The sequence below is a fragment of the Triticum aestivum genome, chromosome 2B (genome assembly GCF_018294505.1).
Source record: "Triticum aestivum cultivar Chinese Spring chromosome 2B, IWGSC CS RefSeq v2.1, whole genome shotgun sequence".
NCBI classification, from domain to species: domain Eukaryota; kingdom Viridiplantae; phylum Streptophyta; class Magnoliopsida; order Poales; family Poaceae; genus Triticum; species Triticum aestivum.
The window spans coordinates 503,768,973-503,775,513 of record NC_057798.1 but is presented as its reverse complement, the minus strand read 5'-3'; positions in this window follow the sequence as shown (position 1 = coordinate 503,775,513).

Below are 6,541 nucleotides of genomic sequence, written 5' to 3'. Positions count from 1 at the left end.
AACCAGAACTAGGGCAACAAGAACAATGACAACCCACAGCCACCACCCCTGTTGACAACCTAGCCCGTTTTCTGAGGTTGAATCTGTCGGTGTTCTCAAGCAGCACCGAGCCGATAGTTGCAGATGATTGGCTCCGCAGGATTGGAATAGAGCTGATCACTGCCGGATGCACAAATGTGGAGAGAGTGCGCTTTGCCGCACATCAGCTTGATGGACCCACAACATCTTGGTGGGAGAACTTCACCACCACTTACCCCATTGCTAAAGTTACATGGGATCAGTTTCAGCATGCCTTCCGCACCACACATGTCTCAGCTGGAGCCATGAGCTTAAAGAAGCGCGAGTTTCGCAACTTGCGCCAAGGGAGTCATACAATGGGACAGTACATGGATGAGTTCAGCAAGTTAGCATGCTATGCCCCAGACAATGTGGCCACAGATGCCGCAAAGCAGGAGAAGTTTCTTAAGGGACTCAATGATGAGCTGAGTATGCACTTGATAGGTGGCAACTTTCAACAACTACCAGGAGTTGGTAGACAGGACCCTCATGATAGAAGGCAAGCAACAGTAGATTGATAATCGTAAGAGGAAGTATGGACAGGGGAGGTATAGTTCTGGGGCTCGACAGAAGCCTCGCTATTCCCCGTACTCGGGAGGACAAACTCATAACCATGGAGGGCATAACCATGGAGGACATTCGCACAATGGAGGAAGTTCACACAACCATAGTGGCCCTAAGAATGGCAATGGGAATGGAGGAAGCAACAGTCAGAACTGTTCCAACCCCGCGACACCCGCCAAGAAGGATCTGAGTCACATTACTTGTTTCAAGTGCGGGAAGACCGGACATTACGCGATTGAATGTTTTGAAGCAAAGAATGGAAATGGCAACAAAAGTTCCAGAAAGAAGCCCAACCCCTTCACCAGAGTTCAGGTGAACCACGTCAGTGTGGAGGAGATTGAGGAGCAGCCCGACGCAGTTGTCGGTAAGTTTTTGATTAATGCATTTACAACACTTGTTCTTTTCGATATTGGTGCATCTCATTCATTCATATCAAGGGGATTTGTGGATAAGTTTAAGTTGCAACCATAGCCCTTAAGTCACCTATGTTAGTAAGTTCCCCAGGAGCGGAGTATATGGCTAGTAGGGGATGTTATCAGTTGCCAGTAACCATAGGTAGACATGTTTTCCCTACCGACCTCATTGTCCTAGAGTCACAAGGATTGGACGTGATCCTAGGCATGGATTGGATATCCAAGTTTGAAGGAAACATCGATTGCGCCAGTAAATCAATTCTTCTCACCACCCCGGAAGGAAAGAGGATCAAGTATGTGTCTAGGCATGCGCCGAGGAGGACTCATGTGAATTCCCTATCGGGAGTTGTTCAGGAGGAAGTACCGGTGGTGAAGGATTACCCCGATGTATTTCCAGAGGAGTTACCAGGCATGCCACCAGATCGAGATATTGAGTTTTTGATTGAGTTATTGCCAGGCACCGTACCAATATCCAAGAGACCGTATCGGTTGCCCTCAAATGATCTGGAAGAAATTAAGAAATAAATTAAGGAGTTACTGGAGAAAGGTTATATTCGACCAAGTTCATCAGCTTGGGGAGCCCCAGTGCTTCTAGTTGAGAAGAAGGATGGATCTTTGAGGATGGTTGTTGATTATCATGCGCTGAATGAGGTGACGATCAAGAACAAATACCCTCTGCCGATGATCAATGATTTGTTTGACCAACTACAAGGAGCTAAGGTTTTCTCCAAGATTGATCTTCGATCAGGTTATCACCAATTGAAGATCCGAGAGCAGGATATACCTAAGACAACTTTTACCACGAGGTATGGCTATATGAGTATACAGTTATGTCATTTGGTTTGAGTAAAGCCCCTGCCTATTTCATGAGTATGATGAACAATGTGTTCATGGAGTTTTTGGACAAGTTCGTTGTGGTGTTCATTGATGACATATTGGTCTACTCGAAGAATGAAGGAAAGCATAAGGAACATTTGCGCTTGGTTCTCAAGAAGCTCAGGGAACATCAGTTGTATGCCAAGTTAGCAAGTGTGACTTTTGGTTGAAGGAATTTGGATTTCTCGGAAATGTTATATCAGGAGAAGGAATAGCATAGACCCTACCAAGGTTGTATCTGTCACTGAGTGGTTGGCACCTACCTCAGTTGGAGAGATCAGAAGTTTCCTCGGACTCGCAGGTTATTATTGGAGGTTTATTGAGAATTTTTCCAAGATTGCGAAGCCCATGACGGAGTTATTGAAGAAGGACACCAAGTTTAAATGGACTAAGGATTGTGAGGCCAATTTTTAGGAGTTGAAGAAATGTTTGGTTACAGCCCCAGTGCTGATTCTCCCAGACACACGCAAAGATTTCCAAGTGTATTGCAATGCTTCACGTCAAGGACTGGGAGGTGTGCTTATGCAGGACAGAAGAGTTGTTTCATATGCCTCACGACAACTTCGATCTCATGAGTTGAATTATGCTACACATGATTTGGAGTTAGCAGCCGTAGTGCATGCGCTCAAGACATGGAGACACTTTCTCATTGGTAACCATTGTGATGTTTACACAGATCATAAGAGTTTGAAGTACATCTTCATGTAGAAGGAGTCAAACCTCAGGCAAAGGAGATGGTTGGAGCTCATAAAGGATTATGACACAAGATTGCATTGTCATCCAGGAAAGGCCGATGTCGTAGCAGATGCATTGACCCGCAAGAGTTATGTTAACATGCTCATAACCGGAGGATTGCCTCAGGAGTTAGCAAATGATCTTCGAGAACTTTTCTTGGAGATAGTTCTGAGAGGTTATGTTGCAGCATTGGAAATTTAGTCCACTTTGTTGGGAAGGGTCAGAGAAGCCCAGAAGATGGACGAGGAGATTGCAGAGATAAAGGAAAGGATGAGTAAAGGAAAGGATAAGGGTTTTAGTGAGGATGAGCACGAGACTTTATGATTTGAATATCGTATCTATGTGCCTAATGACCCGGAGATCAGGAAGTTTATTCTTTAGGAGGCTCATGGTTTGCCTTATTCGATTCACCCAGGCAACACCAAGATGTATTTGGATTTGAAGGAAAGTTTCTGGTGGACAGGAATGAAGAAGGATGTTGCAGAGTATGTAGCAGTATGTGATGTATGTCAGAGAGTTAAGGCAGAGCATCAGAAACCAGTAGGGTTGCTTAAGACTTTACCGATACCCGAATGGAAGTGGGAAAAACTTGGCATGGATTTTATCATTGGATTACCCAGGACCCGTTCAGGCTATGACTCTATCTCGGTTGTAGTTGATCGCTTAACGAAAGTAGCCCAGGACCCGTGCTAAGTTGGCAAAGATATACATGACCAGGATCGTGTGTCTGCATGGAGTTCCGAGGACCATTATATCAGATAGAGGAACATAGTTTACTTCAAAGTTTTGGAATCAGTTGCATGAAACTTTGGGTACCAGGCTAGACAGTACAACCTTTCATCCACAGAAAGATGGACAGACCGGGAGAGGCAATCAGATTCTGGAAGACATGTTGAGAGCTTGTGCGCTAGATTATGGATCTAGTTGGGATCACAATTTACCATATGCAGAGTTCTCCTATAACAACAGTTATCAAGCCAGTTTGAAGATGGTCCCTTTCAAAGCTTTGTACGGAAGGAGGTGCAGGACGCCACTATCGTGGGATGAAGTTGGAGATAGGCAATTGTTCAGACCATACTTAATCAAAGATTTCGAGGAGAAGGTTAAGTTGATTCGAGACAGACTCAAGATAGCCCAGTCCAGGCAGAAGAGTTATGCAGATACCAAACACAAGGAGGTAGCCTATGAAGTCGGAGATAGAGCATATCTTCGTGTATCCCCACTTTGAGGAGTTAAGCGTTTTGGAGTTAAAGGGATGCTAGCACCATGATTTGTAGGACCATAAAGAGTTTTGGAACGCATGCATGGGAGAAGTTGCCTACAAGTTAGAATTTCCCAAAGGATTGTTAGGAGTTCATGATGTGTTTCACATTTCCCAGTTGAAGAAGTGCCACGCAGAGATGGCCCACATTCCTGTGAGAGATATAGTGCCACTGGAAGCGATTTAGTTGGATAGTGATCTGACCTATTAGGAGAAGCTAGTCAAGATTCTCAAGTTTTCCAGCCGAGTTACTCATAGAAAAGTCATCAAGTTCTGCAAAGTTTAGTGGAGCCACCATACCGAGGAGGAAGCCACCTAGGAGCAAGAAGAAGACCTCCGCAAGGACCACCCACACCTTTTTGATGACCAACCCAAATCTTGAGGGCGAGATTCATCTTAAGGGGGGTAGGTTTGTAACATCCCAATTTTCAATTTGGATGTTATACATAGATCATTCATATGCATTCATATTTTATTGCATTTTGGATTTTTATTTGGTTGTGATCCAAGAAAATCTTAAGCAACTCAAGGACCCAAGGAGAGAGTTGGAGGTTTCATATAAATTTCATTATTGAATTTATTCAAATTTGAAAAGTCGATCAATTTGATTTCAACAAATTCTTTCCAAGTATTTCAAATCAATAAAAATAAAAGAGAGAAGATAAAAGTACTTCAAAATAGATGAGAAATGTTGGAAAAGAAATTTGGAAGTCAAATTATTTTATTTGTGTTGTATTTGCAACTTTATTCGGGTGCATTTTATTTTAAATTAGGGAAAAAGATGCATTTTTAATAATTGCATTTAGTCCAGAGAAATGTTCACATTGCCCCAAATATTAGGAGGGGATGGTGAAAATTGTTTCTGGAATTTTAGGATTTTTATTTTATTTTATTAGGGTTTTTTTTCTTCCCGGCGCTGTTTTAGAAAAAAAAAAACTCGCGCGTGCTGACTGGGCCGCCCCAGCTGAAGCCAGGCTAGGGCCCAGCCGCCGACCGCCTTCCCTGAGCGCCACCCGTGTCCTCGCCGGTCTCCGGCTAGGAGTCCGGGTCGAAGCCGCCGCCGCTCGCCCCTGCCACAAGTCGGCCACCCACGGGCCTTTAAAAGCTGACCCCGCCCCCTCCTCCTTGCAAATCGCCGCCGCCCGACCTGCCACCGCCTGCATCGCGCTGCCCGAGCCGCCACCGCCCGCATCGCGTCACCGCCGCCATTCCGCACCGCCGCCGCCCGCCGCCACTCGCCACTTGCGTCGCCCGCCGCCGCTGCTGCCGCTCGTGCCATCGCTCACCGTCGCCACCGGGGCCGCCTCGCTCGCTGAGCCGCCACCCCGCCTCACTGTTGACCTCGCCGTCGTTTGACCAAACCGCCGATCTTCTCAGTTTTTTCGGTTTAGTTCGATTAGAATGGTTTTTTTATTTTAGTTCTTAATTGGCGAGCGTTCACCCAATTAGTTCTGTTAATAAATGAGTTCGTCCGTTAGTCTCTGTTAGCGGACGTTTGTCCGATAGATTTTTTCTTTTTCTGTTTATTTTCGGCCATTGACCTATCCGCGAATACTTTTATCGTGATTTAGCCCCTGATTTTCAAACTAGCGTAACTTTTATCCCGTTTATCCAAATTAGATGAAACCAACGCCTAAATCTTCGTAACGATCCCCTCTATCCAGTAAACTAACTTGAACAAGATTTTGACAATTTAAAATTTCATTTTGATTCAGATTAGTATTCGATCTTGTTTCATTTGCTTCTTGAGTTTCGTAGCTCTGTTTGAGTAGATTCTTTTTGCAGATCATAGCTAATCACATGTATCTACTATTAAGATCTAATCCACATGATAATAATACTGTCAGATTTTGTTTTCTCTTTAGTTTAGCTATTTGCTTGTTTTGAGTTTTATTTGGATCTTTTCTCGATTTTCCTTTGCATCATTTGTTTGGTTGCTTATTTATGCTACTGTTTGTCTATGCTAATTTCCCGGAGTGCGAAGCTTGTAACTACGAATCTCTAGAGTTTTTCGATCGTCAACAAGGCAAGTTACACTTTGATCATAGTCTTCAATACCCAGTTTTTACTATGCATTAGTTTTGCCCCTGAAATATTTGCATTAGTAGGATTGGGAACATGTGGTTTGGTTGTAGTACTTGAGGTAGGAACCTAATACCTTTGATCACCCCGGGAATATACGCTATGCTATATGATGAGAATTGGTTGGTTCTTGGTGATTTCAATTTCATTCGATCCTTGGATAATAGAAACAGACTAGGGGGTGATCTTAATGACATTTTCCTGTTTAATGAGATCATTGGTCACTTGGGGTTACTGGAACTACCTTTGAAGGGGAGGAGCTTTACCTGGTCAAATATGCAGGAACAACCTCTGTTGGAGCAGCTCGAGTGGTCTTTTACAACCTCGGACTGGATTTCCTTTTATCCTAATACCGTTGTTCTACCTCTGGCAAAAACGTCCTCAGATCATGTTCCTTGTGTGGTTTCCATTGACACAACGATACCCAAGGACATGGTTTTCAGGTTTAAAAACTTCTGGATGGACATGCTAGGGTTTTTGGACTGTGTCAAGAACTCCTGGAATCAGCCGGTGTTTGCTGACATGTCTACTTCTGCAGTTTTGTCAACTAAGT